The sequence below is a fragment of the Ochotona princeps genome, chromosome 11 (assembly GCF_030435755.1).
Source record: "Ochotona princeps isolate mOchPri1 chromosome 11, mOchPri1.hap1, whole genome shotgun sequence".
Classification (NCBI taxonomy): Eukaryota; Metazoa; Chordata; class Mammalia; order Lagomorpha; family Ochotonidae; genus Ochotona; species Ochotona princeps.
The window spans coordinates 2,346,094-2,366,793 of record NC_080842.1 but is presented as its reverse complement, the minus strand read 5'-3'; the positions used below and the strand labels follow the sequence as shown (position 1 = coordinate 2,366,793).

At 47.0% G+C, this 20,700-nt stretch overlaps 1 pseudogene; it reads right to left on the bottom strand.

Annotated features, from left to right (window-relative positions):
* Positions 1–10,479: 10,479 nt before the first annotated feature.
* On the bottom strand, positions 10,480–11,422 carry LOC131481470 (ubiquitin-conjugating enzyme E2 R2-like; annotated as a pseudogene).
* Positions 11,423–20,700: the final 9,278 nt, after the last annotated feature.

Sequence of the window (20,700 nt, the reverse complement as noted above, 5' to 3'; positions counted from 1 at the left end):
CCCCTTTACCTCAGATACATGATGGAAACAATATGGACATAATAGTATTACCCACTTCCCTATACCCCCTGAACCCTTTTTCTTTAACCGCAATTAACTATGTAAAGATTGTCAACAGTACAATAAAATAAAAAAAAAAAACAAAATGTAGTTCATCATACAAGAAAAGCCTTCTCTAAATGTTTGCTCTTGCTAATTCTGACCCAGTCTTAATGTTTGAATATCTGTGCTAAAAGACAAGCTCTTTTAAAGCTTTACAAAATCAGACATGGCCTCCTCATCTCATCACAGGGGCCAGCACAGAGCACAGCTATGCTTGCAGCCCAGGAAAAATCTTTCGGACAGAACTCTCTTCATCTGAACTCAGACCACACCACAGAGCCAGAATGTTTCCCTCCACAGCAAGGAAAGGGGGTCACTGGTCCAGGACACAGAAAAATAAAGGTGCTTTGATTTCTGTGTAGGAGAAAGACAAAGGATGAATTCGTTTCCAGAGGGATCTGCTAAGTAAAATGTCAGCTGAAAAGCCACAGAACAAGGTAGACCAGCCTTTGCTCACAAAGTCTGCAGAAGTTGAGTAAACTTTGCCCCAAACCAACCTGGGGAGGAATGCTGCAGTCAGCATCATGGAACAGACTCTGTTGTACCCTGTTCCAAGGGATCAGTTGCATGCAAGAGGGGCACCCCATCAAGCTGTGAAGTCGGGTATTTCATAAGCTATTGTAGTTCCCCAATGTTGGTTTGTTCTTTACACAAACATTTCTGCATCTCTGTGTGTATTCATATCCCTACATGAAGTGTATGGACACTTACAAGGTTACCTTTACATTGCAAAACCCATGTGTTATCTTTTCCAACTCAATAACCCGGTAAGGTATGGCAACAATTTACTGCCCCTCATTTTATATATTAAGACTAAAAAAGTGACTGAGTCACACAGCTAGTAACTGACAAGACCCCAGTTTCTGATTTTGTGACCCTGTCCCTGAATCAAGCCCCTCCTCCCAGGCATCACTTTCTACTTGTCTGTGTGCTAGAGGGAACCCAGACCTGTGGCTCATCCCTTGGCAGAGTGTGAATCCTTCACAATATGTGAACATGAGTGGCAACATCTGGCGACTCTCAGCAGAACCAGCAGCGCCAAGAGTGAGGTGGGCTTCATTTATCCTCACAACCACTACCTCCTGACCTAGCTAGTACCTGAGGTGACACAATGGAGTCACACAAGCAGATCAAGAATCATGAGAGGAAAAATTAAACATAATCACAATAAAATGTGTCAGGTGTTTTAAAGTGTAACAAAAAATATGAGGAAATATACCCTCAAGTCTAGAAGTGAGTTGGATAGAGCATCCCCTGGTATACAGGAACCTAAAGCCACCAGAAGCTCCCACTGAGCCCCTTTCTGCACCTCATTTAGACTACCCCCAGAAAAGCCAAAGTTTGAAGCAGAAATCCAATCTGTGTGAGAGCTGCTTCTAACTTCCTTTATTTCTTTACAAATGAGCACTGGAAAACAGACTGGCAAAGAGAAGGTGGGCAAGCCTTCCACCCTCAACACTTCCTGGCAGCAAGAAGACTGAGCTGGTATGAGCCCAAGACACGCCAAGGTGTGCCCGGCCTCCCCCAGACCTGGTGCAGTACTGCAGGCCCCTCCAGGGGACCACTCCCAGCCACAGCTGTTTTAACTGTGAAGGAGTGGTTGGAGTATGCTCAGGCATTTGGTCAGCAATGTGACAAGGAAAGGGAACTGTCCCTGTCGGAACAAAGGCCACAAGTCAGGGCGCAGGGCAGTCAGACAGCTCCTCCCCAGGACAGCGGGCTGCCTGCGAAACACACTGTGTTGGGAACACACCTGTGTCTTCACTCCTACCCTTCCCACTTCTTGGCACAATGGCATCCTTTTCCTCTCTCCTGTCCTATCCAAACTCCCAATCCCTCAGGGTCAAACATCTGTGCAGAATCTTTTCTTCCATACTTGCATCGTGCAGAAACTACAAGAGCCAGAAGCATCACTCCAGGAGGTGTGCACTAAGCCAGAATCCCAGGCCTCGTTCTCTAGGACTCCGCCTAGCAGGGTGAGTGCAGGCGCAGGGAATCTGCACTATATGTAGCCATGTGCACACTCACACCCTAACACTATAGTTACACATGTTCTGAAGTCAGCAGTCCTGCATCACAGGAAAACTCCTGTATGTGACTGTTTCTTCTTCACATCTACATCCCAACCACTCATCCTGACCAGCAGGCTCCCAGGAAGGGCACTGTCTCGTCTGCCCAGGAAATGTCAGTGCAGGTAGAGATGGAGAAGCAGCAAGAGAAGGAATCTACGATGATGATGGTACAGTCCAGGGACCTCAGCTAGAATCACCTGTTCTTAGTATGCCTCGGTGTTCCGATCAGGTGAAATGGTCTCATACGCCTTCTGCTTTTCCTTCTTGAATATTCCTGGCACTGCCCAACCAATAACTTTCATGAAAGTCTAGGCTGAGCAATTCTCATGGGCCTGGCAGCTCTGGAGTTCTATCATTCAGGTATGATGTGTTGCCCAAAATTACAAAACTATCATGCCTAAAACTCTTTTGAGTAAATAACTCCTTGTGAAGTCTTAGATATCCCCTCCATTCTCCAGGAATGATCCATGATTCTTAAACAGGACTAGATGCTCATACATTCTAATCCCCTGCTCTTCTATACTTCCCACACACCCAGTACTTGATATTTCCCATATCAGGGCACTTTTGCAACACTGTCCAACTCCTAATTCAGTTTAAGGTCCAGGTAATAAGAAGTGCAATCTGACTTGCTCAGCATCCTATCAGTACTTGACCCAGTGCCTGGAACATGGCAGGTTCTCAGTGTATCTGTGCTAAAATTAACTCAGTAGTGCATCACATCCACCAAGGATCAGACTGAGTGATGCGCTGTGGCTTGCTTCATCCACCACCACAAATCAACCTCTGAGACGAAACAGGGCGACCAAACAGCGCTACAAATATGCAGCCACATTATCTCAAAGACACAGAACTGCAGCTCACAGGAGTGCACTATGCCGCTTCCAGGGGCATTTACTGTTATCAAAGCCCATATAAAATCTTCAAAAGCATGAGATCTATATTGGCCAGGAGTCATAATGCCAGCTCTGTCTCAGACACGCCACTCAACTTCTCCTAACCAGATCTGTAATAAAGAAGGTGTTTTTTGCACATAAAAACAACAATAACAAACACCAATACCAGGGCCTGGTGCAATACTCTAGTGGCTAAATTCTCCCTTGCATCCACCGGGATCGCATATGGGATCCAGTTCATGTCCTGGCAGCTCCACGCCCCATCCAGCACCCAGTTTGTGGCCTCAGAAAGCAGTGGAAGATGACCAAAAGCTTTGAGATTCTGCACCCACAGGGAGAACTGGAAGAAGTTCCTGGCTCCTGGATTCAGATCAGCTTAGCTCAGGCCCTGGCAGTCACGAGTCCAGCAGAAGGAAGATCTTTCTCTCTGTAGAACTGCCTTTCCAGTAACTAAATAAATAAATCTTCAAGAAAAGCCCCCACACCAAGCTGAGAAGTAAGGAGGAAGCAGCATTTTTAATAAGGTTGTCAGTGAAGGTTAAGGCCACTTGTCTGCCTTCTTTGATGCATAAAGAGCTCAGACCATGCCTCAGCCTGAATAAAGTCCCCAAGGGACTGCCCAGGTAGAAAGAAACCCAAGCACCTAGCCTTGTTATTTAAGGTTGTTAATCTCACTGCTCAGGAAGGAAGCTGAGGCCTCACGCAGAACTTCAGTCTTGCTGCCCCTTCTACAAGCCTGGGCTGCAGCCCCCACTTGCCAGGCATCTCTCCCCCAACTCTATCTACAAGTCATTCTTCTCTGTGATTGTGGCATTTGGCCTTGCATCTCAAGTTCCCTGTCTCCATGCCTGCCTCCCACACACCTTTGTGACAGGATAGGGGTGGGACAGGATAGGGAGAGCAGAATTGGGTGCTCCATGATTGGTCAGTATCTCCTGCCCAACACAGACCTCAATCCCATGACCGTACAGTGAGCCAGGAAGGGTCAGCAGGAACAGAAGCATCAGGCACCTGACTTTCCAAGGCTGTTTCAGCTACAAACACAAGTCAATGTAAAACTTCAAACAGGAGCCTATTTCAGTGAGCTATTTAATAGCAGGTCAGCAGGCAGAGGGCCTCCCCCTGACAGAGAGCTCCTCTGGTATTCCCAAGCCCAAGGGCTCTTTCTGTGATGACAGACCCTGGGGTGGGGAAGGGGGTTGGGCCCTCGGGGTTGGACAATGAGAGGCTTCTAACCCCTGCTTAGATGCCCCTATTAATGCACCAGGTATTTCTCTTCTGACCTACAAGGCCCCTACAAATACAATACGCAGAGACGATCCCTGGTATTGCGGCCTGTGACACACACGAGGGGAGACTTGCACACAGATCTCAGCCAGGCAAGAAGGAAGTGTCTCTGGTGCTCACAGTGGAAGCACACACTGGAAACTCTAGGACTCGACATGAACACAGCTCAAATAGTACAGCCAATCTGATTCTCTGTCACCCAGATCTCCATGACCCACAAATCCTAGTACTTTGCTTCTTTCAAATAGTATTTGATAATAGAATAATAAAATATCTTGAGCTTGGGATATCTTTAACCCATATTATCACATACATATCTACCCCTAGTAAAGTCCCCTCCTAAGTTTCTCTGATTCTAGTTATGATTGTGCAGCTCAGTAACGTAGAGAAAGAGATTAGAGGAAGGAAATCAGAGGCTAATCCTGGTAGGTGGGTGATAACAAAGGGAGGAAAAACAGCTGGACCAACAGAGAGAAATTATGAGTATCTTTCCCTTCTTTTTAACATTGCGGTGGGGGAGGTGCTGTGTGGTGGAGCAACTTGTGTCATTTGGATGCAAGATTGCGTTTTGCTTCAAACATCGTAAGACCTCAACATAATACACCTGGAGTCCGTTGACTGGCAAAGTCTCTAGAATGCAGCTGTAGCCCTCAAATGGCAGAGGCAAGTGTGACTAGCAAACTGCACTAACAGTGAATAAATACACCACCGGCCTACCCACAAAACCTGGGCTTGGGAAATGCTGAGTGTTTCACAGCCTTGAAAACAAGACAGGAGCTGCTGTGCCCTGAAAGGACATCATGCAAGTGCCTGCCCACTGGCCCTGGTGCAGGGACTCTGCATGGCCAATCTGGACACAAAGGTGGTTAAAGTATCATCAAAAAATGCACAACAGGACAGAGTGTCCGGGGGGATTAAGGCACCCATAGATGCTAGTCCAAGGTACCAGAAAAGAGCTACACTGAGAGTCAGCAGGAAACACTTAGTCCCTCTCCTTTCAAAGTCCACCAGCACAAGAAAGCATTTTGGCTATTCCCTGAAGCAGAAATCTCAGCTAAAGTGGAGATGAGACAGACCGGTTTAATGCAGTTCAAAGGGAGTTTTCCTTCCAGTATCTGTGACAGATTTCAAGGACTGCATCCAGTTGCTTCCTCATAGGGTACCTTCCCTTAAAGACACTGGATTATCAGGTTTCTAAATATTTCTAAAAACTGTCTTCTCAATTTTAACTAGTGTGCTTACCAACTAAATAGCAACACACGGAGTGAACCGCCAAGGATCGCCAGTCACCCTGACTCCTGCTATGTCCAAGTCAACCCTCACACAACATGGTTCCTCTGAAAGTGGGCCCAGGGAAGTTTCTAGGGTTTGAACAGCTCTTCAGAGTGAATGCCACAGAGCTACTTCTCCAGCCCCAGGCACTAGGACAGTAAGCATGCTAAAGGACAGGAATGACTCCCTGGGGCATGGGGCGGAGACTGAAGGCTGCTACCCTAACACTCTCCCTACCAGGAGTCACTGTCTGCTTTTACTTCTAAGGGACCTCATTTCACCAGTAAGCTTCAAAACTTGGTAATCCACTGACAGCCTCAAACAGTTGCATGGCCACATGAGGCCCTGGAGCCTCGAGATTCATCTGAAGGCCTTATCAAGCTGAAAACCAGTTCACAGCAGTTTCCAAGGCCACATCTCAATCACCCCATTGTGTGAGCTGCTCCCTGGGAGAAGGGCACTTTCTCCTCTTGCCTTTTCTTTCTTCTGCCCTCCTCACACTTCTACAGACTCCAGCAAACCGGTTATTGTAGAAATCCAGAGCTGATATGCTCCCAATACCCAAAATGTCAGTTTGTAACCAGGGAAACTCAGTTGGCCCTCTTGATTAAAACAACATGTATTGTCACAACATCCGTGCACCACTGAGGTGACTGTAAAGAACCAGAAAAAGCGAAGTTACTTTTGTCTATTCCTGTGGTTTAGCACTGCAGGCAAATCTAGATGAACGCAGCTCCAACCACCCTCCAAGCGGTAGACCTACATTAACTTCAGCTGACATTTTCACTTTGCAAAGAAACAACAGCAAATCATAAGAGTTGGGATTCCTGATAAAAGAGATTGAAGACAAAACTCGAAAAAGGCCAAACAAATCGCCAGCTATTTCCCCACAAGTCGCAGGTGCTTTAAGGTCGTGGAGAAGACAACCCGAGGCCAGAAGCAGCCAGCCAAGCTCCTAAGGTCCCAGCTGCCCAGCGTGACCACAGCTTCGCCTCTGGCCAGCAGCATACTGCGTGGGGCTGCGGGGCACCCTCTCCTGGCATCACCTCTCCACCCCAGCAGGCCACCTGAGCCTCCCACTGAGCCCACGACCCAGCTGGAAGTCCAGCGCATACCCTGGGGAAGGCGGGCCTTACTGCAAACACCAGGTGGGCCTGGACTTACTAAACAAGAGCAGGAGTCCAGCGGTTTTCCAGGGCTGGCCTTTAGCTTGCCCTGCTAGTCCTGTTCCTACGTGGGTTCCCTCCCAGCGTGAACCCCTAAGTAGAACACATACAGGGGCGCTGGAGCGAGGCGCATGGGCCCGGCGGGCACATGGAGGCTTGGGGGCGTCGGTCAGGGACCAGAAGGCCGGGGTCCCTGTCCCCGCCTCGACCCCTCCCCGGTTCCCTATCCCTGTTCCCGCCCCGACCCCTCCCCGGGTCCCTGTCCCTGTTCCCGCCCCGACCCCTCCCCGGGTCCCTGTCCCTGTTCCCGCCCCGACCCCTCCCCAAGTCCCTATCCCTGTTCCAGCCCCGACCCCTCCCCGGGTCCCTGCCCCCGCTCCCGCCCCGACCCCTCCCCAGGTCCCTGCCCCGCTCAGGCCCCGACCCCTCCCCAGGTCCCTGTCCCTGTTCCCGCCCCGACCCCTCCCCGGGTCCCTGCCCCCGCCTGGGGGCATCAGCCCGGATCCCCAGGAAACGCGCCCAGAAAGTACAGTAGGGTCCCATCCGACAGCCGTCCCAGCACCCCCTCCTCTCCGCACACGCCCATGGCCCTGCACCCGCGCCCCTGCCTGCTCTGTACTTGCCGTTCAGTCCCCGGGCCCCGCGGCCGCTCTCCTCCACGCACCAGCGAAGCAAGGTGCAGCGCAAGCGGCAGGGCAGCTCCAGGCGCGGGCTCGTCGGCGGAAGCGGAAGCTGCGGAGGGGCGGCCAGATCCCTGCGAGGCCCGCGCTTGCCGGGGAGGGCGGGGCGCCGTCTCTGCCCCGGCTCTGGTGGGCGGTGACCCGTCCACACGCCGCCTCGGAGCGCGCACAGGCACACGTAGGGCACGGAGCGCTGGAGGGCACGCGGGAACTCTGGGAAATGAAGTCCACGCCCAGGGCGCTCAGCTAACAGACCTGCTGCTGCTCCCCAAGCCTAGGAAGTTTCCAGTGGAAAGGGGCGGGGGAGACAATTAGAAGGTGTTTGTTTTTATTTACAATCCCCCACCCCCGCCCTAGCCCCACCTGCAAATCCCAAGGATCCTTTCTGACTCTTTTCCTTTACAAAACAAATAACTGTAGGAGCAACAGCTGCTACTTCTGACTGAGGACCACATCGTGGCTCCCACATAACCTGCTCTATTCCTGTAAAGCAACTCTGTATCTTTACCTGTAAGAATCAACTAATGAGTCAACTTATAAACTCATGGTGAATGAATGCACTAACAATTCTGGAGGGGTTGTAAGGGCACAGATTAGCATCCGTATGTGAAAATGATTTTTTTTATTCTTGTTTGTAGTTCTTTTAAAATACCTTTATGTCATCCTTTATTTCACCAAGTGTGGAATCATAAACAGGACAATTATAGAGAGAACTAGCATTCCTGAGTGTCTTCTGGAAGCCAGGTTAGTGGAATAAATGCATTGTTTCATCTCATTAAACCTTAGACTGTGATGGAAAGAGTTTTGCAATTTCCCCGTGGCAATAGGAGAAAGGCAAACCAAAAGTTTAGAAGTTGAAGAAGTAACTTTCATTTTGTGACCCAGGTGTCTCACCTGGGGGTGGGGGTGGGGCTGGGGAGGGAATGTGAGATGAAGAATACTGTGAGTGATTATCCGCACCACAGAGAATCACAAAGACTAACGGTTTGAGTAAGAAGGGAGGAGATTGAAAACTTCATTTAAAAATATATATTTTTATCTGAAAGGCATATTTTACAGCAAAAAATGTACAGAGGGAGGGAGAAGGTTGACTGCTCAAATGGCCACAATGGTCAGGAGCCAGGAGCTTTTTCCAAGTCTCCCAAGGTGCTGCAGGGTCTCGGTCCATCCTCCACTGCTCTCCCAGGCCATCAACAGAGAGCTGGATAGGAAGTGGAGCAGCCAAAATACAAGCCAGCATCATGGAGGGTGTTGGCACCACAGGAAGGAGGACAGAGGATGCCACTACACCAGCCCCAAAACTTCATTCTTGCTATTATTCCACAGTTATACTTTCTTGCATTAAATATCAAGTTGGCATCTAACTGTCACATATTCTTAGCTATATGCAAACTGTATTTTGAAATTTTACTTAGAAACTCTTTAAACAAATGATTAACTAGATAACATGGAGTTCTGTGTTATGGCTATTGCTGTCTCATAATTCTTGCAATTAGAGCTGCTTGTTTAAAAGTTCAAACCATTATTCATTCACATCACACTAGTATGTACTCTTTTAGGCAATATTATTTAGTTGGGCGAATGGAGTTAGAGGATTTGAGGTGAGGATTTGAGGACTAGAAAGGGAGAATAGGTAGAGTGTGGAGCAGAAGACACAAGAGATTTTTCCAGGGAATGAAGTTCCATTTGGTTTCTGATTTAAAGGGCACAATTAGGAAAATTCTAATTCAAAAAATGAGCAAACTGCATGGGATGTTTCCAGGGACTTCCTGTTGCTGTGACTGACATCCCAGAAAGGCCGTTCGTTCATAAGGAAGGCAGATTTTACAGGCACTCACAGGCTTGTTACAGCACCAATATGCTGTCATAGTTCTTAACAGCTATAACTTCAACAAATCTATTTTAAAACCTGAGAAAATTAACTATGCCAAAGTGGGGGGAGCACAATATCACTCTGTCTTGAGCTACCACAATTTGTCCCTTAGTTCAACCTAAGATGAGGAAGAAGATGAATGGCTCAAGCATGTGGGGAACAGCCCTGGTAGATGAGGAAGAAGGCCCAACCCCTACTGTTACTCAAAACGAAGACTTACAGGGAATAAAATTAGATGTGCAGAGACAGGATGGGGTGGTCATGGTAGAAGGAGGAATTTCTAAGGTCCACTCTGACAGCACCGGGCTAAGCTGCTGCCTTAGCTGGCTATTGCTCCACTTCTGACCCAGTTCTCTGCTAGTATGCCTAGGAAATTAGTGAATAAAATGGCACAAGTGGGAGTCCCAGATGCATCCCTGGCTCCTGGATTCGGCCTGGGCAAGCCCTGACCAAGGCAGTCATTATAAGGGTGCACAAGTAAATGAAAGATTACTTCTTATCTCATTGTGTCTTTCCCTCTCTGTAACTCTGCCTCTCAAATGAAAGAACAAATCTTTAAAAGGGAGGACTTGGAAAGTTACAGAAGGGCGAGAATAATGTTAAAGGTCATGACTTGTAGGTGCTATGTTTATTGCTGATGTGTTTAATCCCTACTGCAAGTAGGCAATAGAGATGGAGAATGTGAACCTCTCAGAATGACTTATGTAGTCACAGAACAAGGACTCAAATATGGACAAGTTTTCTGAGCCCATACTCCTTGTAACTACATTGTGCTCTTACATGGCTTTGGCAGACTGTGGAAGTAACTGACTTTTTGAGTTTTGAGATAAAATGGTTTTGGAAGCCGACTTGATTCTCTTGAAAGTTTCAAATTTGAGGGTCCTAGCCACTGTTCTTTAGTACTGTGGTCACTGCCCTTCAATTGCTGGTCTTATCCAACCCAGCTTTAATAACTACATGCTTTTATTCCTGAGGTTGTGAGGTATAATAATAGAGCTAATTTGGTCCTGTGTGGAGCCGGTAGGAATTGTGTTTACTTAGATTTTTTGTGGAACCACTGTTACGTTCCAACTGATTGCCCTGCCTTTGGTCTTAGATGACAGAGTTTCACACGGGCATAGAAGGAACATGTCAGTGTTCCTCATTCCCAGAGTACCAGTTGGCATCTTCTGCCTCATTTCATCATTGATGTCATCATAGAAGTTTTAAAGTAAATCTGAGCATCTGTCATTGGAAGGTACTGTAGTCTTGAGACAGTGTTCTGCTAGGGTTTGGAAACCTTCATAACACCCTTTTCTGTTTCAGTCTTAGACACTGAAACTTGCTTCCTAATAGTCTCAGCATATTCTCTGTTTTTTCTTATACTATCTCTCCATTGCATGAACATAGCTAAAGCAACCACAGTGTCGCTGGAGGTCTTGGGCTCATGAAAAAAGGTGTCATTGAGAACTTCACAATGGTTTAACTGGCTAATCCTCCATCTGTAAACATCTGAAATGGGCACCTTTGTGTCCTCTTTGCTCTAATGTCTATCCAGCTCCTTTTTTTGTAGCATAGGAAGGCAGTAGATAATGGAATAAATCTTTGGGACCCTGTATTAATGTGGGAGACATGAAGGAGGCTTATGGTTTCTGGCTTTGGTTAAGCTCAGCTCCAGTCATTGTGTCCATTTGGAGACTGAACCAGTGGATGGAAGATCTTTCTGTCTCCCCCCTCTGTAAATCTGCTTTTTAAAGAAAACATTTTTTTAAGTGTGACAATACTTAAGAGGATAGTCCTCACATTCTCAGTAGAATTCTACTGCTCAGAAGGCAGTTCTTCACTCCATGGGTCATCTATGGGTGGATGAAGAATTGAAACACATCTATTTCCTTTCTCCATAGATTGGTCAAGATTCTGAAGGTAGATACGCATTGAAGTAACTGCCGTCAGAAAGGGTGTTGATTGGTTTGAAGACAGCTAATTTGCAGTATAGAGGTTGGACCCATCGGCCAAGCAGAGTGATCTGGAAGAATCCACCTGTTCCTTCTGTAGCAACATCAGTTGAGCATCTGGGCCTCTGTAAGGTGGCCATCTGCTGCTGGGCCACTGAAGCTCCCAGTCCTCAAGCACTGGTCAAGCCTGGACCTTGTCTCTTACCTCCACTCACACTTGATTTGGGCTGTACATGTCAGGTGAGCTTGTAACAGGTCAGCCAGACCAGGCTAAATCTTCTCCTGGACCCTCCTCACACATCACCATCACTGGCCAGGCCCTTTTCATTCCAAGGCCCAATTGGGAAGAGACTGAAGGAGTTAGAGGAATTTTCTGGCCATGTAGGTATTCCTCTGCATTGGTAGCAGATGGAAAGAGCTTTAACTTAGTCTGAATGGAGGGGAAGTGGATGCTAAGGAAAGACAGAGAACAAGTCGTGTTAAAGGGAGAGGACTGAACAAGCCAGGAGTGCTGCACTCACCCTCATTCTCCTCACTTGTTGCCTGGGACACAGTGGGCACAGGACAGAACAGAGCAGGAGGAGATGAGAGAGAGTGCCTCATGCCACAGGAATGACAGAGCTGAGAAGAGAGAGAGATAGGGACCCCAAGGCTGCTTTAAGCCTGGTAATGTACTGGGTGTAATTGTTGCAGTGTGAAGGATATGGAGATAACACGTAGCCTAAAGGTGCTTATGGGAGAGAGATGATAAGGACAAACACACTGACAAAACAGTGTGGCAAAAGTTGTAGGTGTACAATACAGTTATGTCATCTGCTGGTAAGATTAAAGGAATATGTTCAATGTGACGATTACAAACTGTTGACATTTCAGATAGGACCTGTCTGATTTCAGGCTTACTGCTTGGTGTTGGCAATCAGCAGAAAAGGGGGAAGTTAGAGCTAAAAAATGGAACCACTCCATATACTGGAAAATTTTCAGACAGCAGGAGTTATACTTAGAATCTCATAGCTTTTTAAATAGCAAAAGGCCTTAATCCAAGTTCAACCATCAGAAACGCAAAGTAAGTGAGCAGCCTCTCCATAGAACTTCGTAAAGTGTAGCCCACTACTCCCTCCTGTCTGGTGTCCTCGATTAGTGTTGCTTCACCTGTGGCTTTGCAGGTCCTTGTGGAGTGCATATCTCTTTACCATCACTGCAGGAAATGACCCAGATGGTGAACATTAAGTGGATTACTAGAGATTAAGTCATGAGGGGTTGCCAGTGAGGAGTTTCCTTCAGATAGAATTATCACCCTGCTACTGTGATTTCTCCAGTGACGGACTTTGGTGCTTGCAAAATTTCAGTCTGATGTGTGGTTTTGTCCACACCGCCCAGGCTTGACCTGAGTCCAGTTTATTCACTTGATTCTGTTGATTTTTTTTCTTTTCTTTATTACAAACTTTGTTTTTTTACTTTTAAAATTTTATTTATATATTAATTTTAAAAGATTTATTTATTTTGTTTGAAAGGCACAGACTTAGAAAGAGGAGAGGCAGGAAAAGATCTTCTATCCACTGTTTTACTAGAAAAAAAAAATGGCCACAATGACCAAAACTGATCGAAAGCCAGGAGCTTCATTTTGATCTCCCATGTGGGTGCAAGATCTTATGGCTTTGGGACATCCCCCATTGCTTTCCCAGGATATAAACAGGAAGCTGAATGGGAAGTGGAACAGCCAGGACATGAACCAGCATCCACTTGCAGGCAGAGGGTTAGCAAATTGAGCCACCGTTCTAACCTGTAAACTTACTGTTTTACATTTTAAAAAGGCAGCATTCTAATATTTTGCCACATGCTCTTCATATACACACAAATCAAAACAAATACATGTATGCTAATTTTTCTAGAAAAAAAGCATTTCTGTTACATTTGGTTTATTTTGACTCCTTGTTTTAAGCTGTTCTTTCTAAACATTCCTTGAGTAGTCTTGGATTAAAATGATTGCTTTAAATTATTCTAAGTTGTGTCTTATGGCCAAATATACAGGTAAAATTAAAAGGCAGATAATTTTGGGGAGTATCAAAGGGATTGTTGACATCTCAGAATACCACTACTATGTCTGTGCAAACACTGTGCCTGATAACTGAATTTTCTCTATATATATATTTTTAATAATCCACTTAGTTTTCACTTTTGCTAAGAGAATGAAAGCTTAAGTAATAGTATTGACATTTTTATAAAAACAAATCAAGTAGTCTAAATAGGTTAAACTCTCACATTAAAACATCATGTAGGAGCTTGGAGCCAGGTGTGTTGGTCTGTCCTGGGGGCAAGGCTCAAGTCCTGAAGGCTTGGACCCATTGGCCTGCCAGGTGCTTAGAGTCAGAGTGGCCAGCTAGCCCTGGAGTGAGGTCCTGGGTGGGGGGACTTGGATCGGGTGGCCCTGGCACCAGTGGTGCTGGGTGAAGCCCTCAGGCCACCCGGCGGTGGAATCTTGAGGGACAAATGTTAAAACCTTTAAGGGTCATGCTGAAGCACTAGTCATTGTGGGAGAGCAGAGTTGGGATAGTTAGGATTGACCAATGCTGGATACCACTCACTGGTGTGCACTAAAGCTAGGGCTAGGGGCTTACTTGCCAGGGCTAGATCACAGTACCCACCAGTTGGAGCCACCAGTAGTGTTAGGCTGGGACATGGCACTAGCCAGCATGTAAGAGTAACTATGGGGAATATGTGGGCTCAAGCCTGTAGAACTGCAGTTTCAGCTGGTTTGCTTGGAGCTTTGGGTGGTGACAGGCTGATCGAGGCATAACCATGGAACCCTGGGTTTGTTTAGAGGCTGGTTTGGCCAAAGCTGCAAGTACACCCAAGAATATGGTGTGGGATGGAACAGGCCACAATGTCTACTGCTCATACGTAGGTCAGGACGTAGAGGGTAGCCTATGATTGGTAGGGGCCTAGCACCCGCTGGCATGTGAGATCTGTGTCTGGGGATGGGTCTGCTGAGGGAACCTGGGGAACTCCTCTTCTGGGCTGTAGCTCCCACTGGGTTTTGGTCAGACGAGGCAGGGTAGCTCCACATGTCAGCAAGTGTGTGGCTTGGTTTTGGAGGGGGTGGACCAGGCAGGGCAAGGTCTACCTGAGTTCACTGGCTAGTGCAGGAGCCAGGCTGGAATGTAGGGCATGCCAGGCTGTGCTATTATATCTGCTGATTTGCATGAATCAGAGATGGGAGCAAACTGGGCTGGGCCAGGCTACAGCGCTTGCCAGCAGAAGTTGGGACTAGGGGTGGGGCAGGCCAGGCCAGGCTGCAGCATCAGATGGCAAAGGTAAAGCTTGGCAAGACTATACCCAGCTGGGTCACAGCAACCATTGGCAGGTGCAAGATTTGTGGCTGGAAACAGGCTTGGTTGGGAAGCTAAGGATTCCCCGGCTAGGTTGTGGTTCTTTTTTTTTTTTTAAAGATTTATTTTTATTACAAAGCCAGATATACAAAGAGGAGGAGAGACAGAGAGGAAGATCTTCCATCTGATGATTCACTCCCCAAGTGAGCCGCAATGGGCCAATGCGCGCCAATCTGATGCCGGGAACCAGGAACCTCTTCCGGGTCTCCCACGTGGGTGCAGGATCCCAATGCACTGGGCCATCCTCGACTGCTTTCCCAGGCCACAAGCAGGGAGCTGGATGGGAAGTGGAGCTGCCGGGATTAGAACCAGCGCTCATATGGGATCCCGGTGTGTTCAAGGCGAGGACTTTAGCCGCTAGGCCACGCTGCCGGGCCCTAGGTTGTGGTTCTTACTGGTGAGTGCCAGAACCGGAATGGGGGTGTTTGGGCTGGACATGGCTGCAGTGTCCCTTGGTATGGGTGTGGACTGGGTCTGGAGCATACCAGACTTGGCTAGACTCCAACACCCACTGGTGCTCATGATAGCCAGTGTGGCTATAGGACAGATTAGGCTCGGTTCTGGCTCTCACTGGGCTAAATGGAAGCTGCATCAGGGCATGAACCAGATATGGCTAGGTTGTAACACCCAACAACAAAAACAAGATTGGCTGTGGACCAGCTGGGCAAGGCTACTGTTCCTGCCAGGACAGGATGTGGACTAAGTCAGTCTGGGCCAAAGACCCATCAGTGTGTGAGATCTTCCACTGAGAGAGACACAATAGAGGAGTGTAGGTGACTCCTTTAAATGGTGCAGTACCTAAGTGCAAGAACCAACGCAAGGTACAGCCCAGACCAAACCAGGTTACACTACTTGGTGGCATTAGCAAGTCAGGCTGTGCCAGTTCATAACACCCACTGACAGATATAAGAACCAGGATGGGGTGCAGGACAGGCTGAGTCTAGCACCAGCCAGTTTACATTAGGGCCAGGACTTGAGTCTGACTGCGCCAGCTTAGGTGACAGCTCCCACCTGCATGAATTGTAATGGGGGCAGCTGGGCCAGAGCAAGCTACAGCACCCATCAGCAAATGTTGAGGTGATATAGGCCACACCAGACTGGGCTGTAACACCCACCAGCACATCTGAAACTTGGGAGCAGAGTGAAGAGTGGAGGGTGAGCCCAGTAGGGGAGGAGAGGGGACTACCCTGCTGGGCTACTGCACTTGTGATGGTGTGCACAAGAGCTGGTACTATGGGCAGACCATGTCCAGTAGGGCTATACTACCTCTTGGCCTATATGTGAACTTGGATGTGGGAAAGCCAGCTGGACTAACTGATTGTATCCATTGGTACAGGCATGATTATGAGTAAGGGCACGTGGGTTGGATGTTGTTGCAGCATCAGCTGGCAAGTTCTGGGACTAGGGGCATATCCTGTCGAGCTAGACTGCAGAACCACCTGGAGAACGCAATATCCAGGACAGGGAGTGGGTCCAGTGGGAGATCTATGAGCACCTCTCTAATGGGTTGCAATTCTCACTGGAGAACCAGGACTGGGGACAGGCCTGCTGGAGAGGCAGTGGCACCCACCTGCATGGGTGTGGGCTGAAGGGTGGAGTCAGTTGAGTTGACTTAGGCATCAATGCCCAATGATGTATATGAGATCTCAATGATGTGGGACAGATCGGACCAGCCCACTGTGCATGCTGGCAGGTACAGGAACCAGAGTTGGGGACCAGTCCAGTGGGTGTTATTGTGGGTTGTTCTAACTGGGCTGCGGCTATCACTGGTGAATGTGAGGGCAGAGTGTTTTGTGGACAGGGTTGGGCTGGGCCACAGCACCATTGGTTTGCTTAGGAAAGAGGGCAGAACAAATTGATCAGCTATTGGGGTAAAGTTTGACAGCAAACTACTGCGCAAAGGGAAACTCAGGTGGACTATGTCAACCAATTGACTCTGGAAAGATTTCTTCATCCTTGGTGTGGGGGGCATCAATAGCTTCTCAGAACTATCGGAACAACTTCAGCAGAACCTTCAGAACATGCTCCGCCACAGAGACCCTGGATAACACCGGGTATTGAGGCAGTGGGAGGCTGGGTATGGTCTCTCCCGTTGTATCTTCCTCTCCCCCAGATACAGGAAGAAGAAAAAGAAATTGTCTAAATGTCTCTAGAACTGACAAAGACAGGGGAGGGAATTAAAGGGATTGCAGGGTAGGAATCTGGGGAGTGAGGGAAGTGTGATTGCCCCCTCGGAATCGTACATCTCTGTATATTAATAAAATTTTTAAAAGACTCAGAAAACCTAAAATATCATATAAATAGTGCCAAATCAACTGATAAGGATTAACCTAATTTTTGTTTGTTTTTTTATTTTATTTTTAATGTTGTTTACATAGTTGAGAGGGATGCATCCCATGTGAGCCTCTGATTAGGGTGGGGAGGATCAGGTATGAAGGAAGGTGGGTGTACATATTTTAGCCCTTTTTTCCCCATGTCTGCAACAGAGGATGGAGAGGAAGCTGCACCTCTCTATCACTGGGGGACATTTGATAATGTCTTAGAGACCCTGATGGGGGAAGAATGTTATAAGGTTGCTACTTGAGTGGTTTCGATAGCCCTGAAGCATTGTCAGTTTCGATCACTTTCAGGTAAGAGAATGTTTCCAAATTCCATCTTAGTGTGTCCACAAATCCAGGAACATGCTGTAGAGCCTGGCCAGGAGAGTTGTCCAATTTCTTCTGTTTTCCATCCTCTTATAAGGCACTTGATGTTCCTTGCTGACCAAGGCAAGTTGGCCATTATCTCCCCTATGTGCAATTGGAGATGCTGTCTACTGCACAGGTATCACCAACCAGAGGCCCTGACACACACACTCCAAGGTCAGGCCATACATCCTATAATTTTGCCTGTGGCCAGGGAAATCCAGTAGTCCATTGTTGGAATTACCCCCAAAAAGCTTGCATGGGGTGACCTCAGGCTTAACTCATACACAGGCCTGCCAGTGCAGGATCTGGTGTAGTCCTTCACCTGCACTAGACAGTGAAGTTATTGGTGAGTGCAGTTTGGTCAGTTCTGACTTAGACCATATCTCACACAAATCAAGGGGGGTTGTTTCCCAGCCTGAACATGGACCATCCCTGCTCTGGCTCTCGCAGGTGGCTACTGGAGCCTAACACAGCCAGACATGTCACCCCAACCCCACCTTTGCAAGCACCAGGTGGTGGACAATGTATTTAGCTCAGTCTGGGTCTGTCACGTGGGCAGGTGATTTGGTCTGACCCAGGAATGCCCTGTAACCTACTCCATCTCAGCTTCCTTATGTATCTACAAGTGCAGAGCCCTGGTCTGTGGAAGATCCCGGAAATCATTCCTTCCCTGTCAAACGCCATCAGCCATTCCCACTCCAGTAAGTTCTCAGATCCGTTCTTGGGGAGGGGGGATCTGCAGCTCATCCAAGCTGTGAGCCAGAGTGGTACATTGCAGCCTGGGGTTCCCCACCTTCCTTACATATATTGAAAGGGAGAGAGAGAAAGAAAGAGACAGGAGAAGAAGAAGAAGAAGAAGAAGAAGAAGAAGAAGAAAGAGGAGGAGGAGGAGAAGGAAGACGAGGAAGAGGAGGAGGAGGAAGGGAAGGGAAGGGAAAGGAAAGGAAGGGAAGGGAAGGAAGAAAAGAGAAAGAAAGAAAGAAAGAAAGAAAGAAAGAAAGAAAGAAAGAAAGAAAGAAAGAAAGAAAGAAAGAAGGAAAGAAAGAAAGAATAAGAATAAGCAATTACACTGGTCGAATTAACACAAATTTGGCATTTACCATGGCTAGAAGGCCAACCGGATATTGACTTTCTCCCAGGAGTGTGATTCTTGCCTAGGTACAAGGCAACCTAGGTGGTTGCCTACAGTTAGGGCTAATCAAATTATCTTTGCATGAACCAGACTTGAAGTACTGTAGAACTGTGGGCAATGATTGGACATAACAGTTCAAGCATAGTCCCTAACTTAATTCTTTCAGTGGTGTTCAAGGATCATGCCTCTTTCTCACTCTTTCGTCACAGCAGAGTTCAGGAACGGGGAAGTTAGTGTTGCAAAATAATGCCCTAAACTAGTTGGATGTGTTCTTGAAGAACCTCAAGCCTGGGTCAGTTTGCCCAGTGTGCATAAAACCAATCTACACTGAGGTGGTAGAGGAAAGTAGATATATATTGCAAGGTGCATAATTAGGAGCCAGAGGCTATTGTTCAATTGCAGCATTCCTGAGAAGTTGGGGTAAAGATTGTTACTGTTTGACGTTGGTCTGAGAGGTGTGTGTTCAGCTCATTTCCAACCTCCTTGGCCACTGATGCCCATAACCACTCTTTGGTAGCAATGCTGAGCTCTTTACAAGTATTTATGAAGGACAAGTGGGCTCCTGCTGGTTTGGATCATCACATGTAAACAGTAGCATTCTTTCCAGAAAAGAGTGGAAGTAAAATAGTGTATAGCATTTGCCAAGATGAAGATTTGTGGGAAAGAAAATGCTTGAATTTGTGGATGTTCATGAGAGCTGATTGCTAAGCCAGCTCCCCAAAACAATAAATACCATGTTCTCTCTGATATGTGGCAGACTATATAACACACCAAAAGTATAGGAATGAAATGGTCAGTTTGGAATATGATTTTCATTTTTTAATGCATGTTAAATACTTCAGTGAAAATGTAATCTTGTGATCTTTTTACTCATCAAGTGTTATGAGTGAAGCTTATTAGGCCTATGAATGTAGACTGGATGAAAATTATGATTGTACAAATACTGTTGAAGAAAAGGAAGGGATGGAGGGGTGTGGGGGAAGCATAGAAGTAAGGGAAGTGGGTTGCCTTCTTGGAACTGTAACAATGGAACATATAAAATCTGCTCTTTATTAGTTAAAAAAAAAAAGAAGAAGCAAGTTGGCTGTAGTCAGCCTGCCACAACTCCATGGTAACCATGTGCGACTGTAACACAGCTACCAAAAATGAGGACATGTCCGAAGAAATGCAACAGGATTCGGTGGAGTGCGCTACTCACATGCTGGAGAAATACAACATTGAGAAGGATATCGCGGCCCACATTAAGAAGGAGTTTGACAAGAAGTACAACCCCACTTGGCACTGCATTGTGGGGAGAAACTTCGGCAGTTATGTGACACATGAAACCAAACACTTCATTTGCTTCTACCTGGGCCAGGTGGCCATTCTTCTGTTCAAATCTGGTTAAAAGCATGGACTCAGCCACAAACCCGATGATCCATCCAAAAACAAGAACTGCAGCCTAAATTCCACATTATCAGAGACTGCCTTGCCAAGGGAACACCTCAGTCTTTGAACCTTCATTGTGTTTTGTGCAGGGCATTCTGTGTACTAGTTGTGGTTATAAAACAGTTAGCCGACAACAGCTTACATTTGTATTTATTTCATACTTGTCCTCCCCATGTTTTTTTCTCAGTTCATTCCTTTGAAAGAATAAATATTGGAGATGCAAAAAAAAAAAAAAAATAGCAAGTTGGCTGTAGCCTTGCTGTCTCTACTTTGTTAGAAGAGAAGCTGCTCCGCTGGAAATGTGCTGCCGAGAGGCTGCGGGCTGCAGTTATTTTAATCTTCCTGCTTCTTCTTGTGTGTTTGGGGCTGTACATTGTTTCTCTTTAAAATAAAAGGAAAGGAAATTATGAACATAAGGGTGGGTGACTTAGATTTAATTATCACATAAGTTTGGCTATTTTTGTTAATCTAAGTGTGATGTGATTAATAAAAGTAAAAGCATTTGTTCCAAAAATTGACAGTTAAGGTGCTCCTGTGCTTCAGCCAAGTTCCTCGGACAATTCCCTGGTCCAAACAGGACTCCAGCTTTCTGCTAGTGTGTACCCTGGGAGGCAGCAAGTACTCATTCAGAAGGCTGTGTTCCTGCCATGCATGTGGGCTATGAGCACTGTACTCTGGGATTCTAGATTCAACTTGGCTCAGCCAAGACACAGCAGACGTGAGGAATAAACTAGTAGACGGGCGGGCACTCTCTTCTCTCCTTGTGCTGTTCCTCCTTATACTTC